Source organism: Octopus bimaculoides, chromosome 21 (genome assembly GCF_001194135.2).
Source record: "Octopus bimaculoides isolate UCB-OBI-ISO-001 chromosome 21, ASM119413v2, whole genome shotgun sequence".
Taxonomy (NCBI): Eukaryota; Metazoa; Mollusca; class Cephalopoda; order Octopoda; family Octopodidae; genus Octopus; species Octopus bimaculoides.
This window is the reverse complement of record NC_069001.1, coordinates 25482727-25484429: the sequence shown is the minus strand read 5'-3', so window position 1 is coordinate 25484429 and position 1703 is coordinate 25482727.

Sequence of the window (1703 nt, the reverse complement as noted above, 5' to 3'; positions counted from 1 at the left end):
TAGAAACATGTCTGGAGTTATCTTCCGTTCTTAGAATAATATTAAATGGATATACAAGAAAAAAAAACTTTGATATAATACAATTTCTGGCGGATTAATCCTTTATAGACAATGTTTTTTTATTGGTTCACGAATTAAATACGCTGAAACTAAATTTAATACGTTCAAAAAATTACTCGGAGGCAAGAAGAGCTTTCCAAGACGATTCTATTAAGTTAATGTCTGTATGTTTAATTTAATTCCCATTCGAATACTAAATGAAAATAATTGTGTTGCATGGAAGTAACGGTATCAGTAAATGACTAACAATATTTTTATGTTCTAGTAACAACTGGAATCGGTTTAATTGATGTTTAGGTTTCACGAGGCAACCTTTTCGAAACAAATACTCGTTATATACAGCATTATAGTTGGAAGCATTAGAAATAGAAGTCTGTATATTGAACGAAAACTGGAGTATAACAGTAACATGACTTACAAATGTTGCATTCAGACAGGTGATTTAGAGATATCGTATAGACAATATATACATCCACAAGAAGCAGCACATTATTTTAACATACAGATAGTATTAATTATAATTGCAAATAGTTAATCTAATTATTGTTTGCTAATAGTTTGCCATTATAAGCAATAAGTGCGCTTTGCAAGAGACTGATATCATATTAAGTTGCATTGTGGAAATTTGATGCCAGTATGGCTAACGTTACACACTGTAGGTCTTTTACGATAGGTATGCGGCTTTTATTATTTTTTTTTTTGCTTTAAGTGTAGTTTTTCCATGAGCAATAACCATCGTAAATTTATTTATACTGAACCAATGCATGAAGAGAACCTTTCAAGTGTCAGCTTACATTTTGTTTTCGTCCTACTATACAATAGACCGCATCAAAACTGTTTGTTTAATTTTAGGGAACTGACAATATGCTTCATGCAAGTAAAAATCGATTGATTCTAGGTTTTATTTCTCCCATTGGAACAAAGCCAATGCAAAACATTCATACGTTCCCAAACAAGTTAATTAGCATCATAAGTGATGTTAATTGGAATCAAGCAGGAATCGAAACAGTGCAGTGATATAAAGTGTAAAATAAAATTTAAAAAAAAAAATACGAATTTCAATAGATTTCTCCCTTAACACTACAAGCCTCGTCCCACTATTACAAATATTGATTTCTTATTTGGTACCTACTTTCTCGATATCATAATTATGACAGAAACAAGACGAATCAAGCTTTTATACTGGAAATGTAAAGAGAAGTGAATAAGATTTTTTGAACAATTTAGTCCGGTGATCCAATATTTGAGCAATAGCAACTAACATTTGATAATGAATACAACTAGCTTTGACTGAAGCACGTATATGATCGAGTACATCAAACTTAGTAGTACACATAGTGCATATACATACATGCTTATATAAGCATAGAAATGTATGTCTGTGTTTGTGTGTGTATATATATGTGTATCCGTGTATGCATATACAGAAGTATATGAACTTTTACATGTATATATATAAATATATATGTATACACATACGTGGAGGCGCAACGTCCCATTGGTTAGGACAGCAGACTCATGGTCATAGGATCGCGGTTTCGATTCCCAGACCGGGCGTTGTGAGTGTTTATTGAGCGAAAACACCTAAAAGCGCCACGAGGCTCCGACAGGGGATGGTGGCGAACCCTGCTGTACTCTTTCAC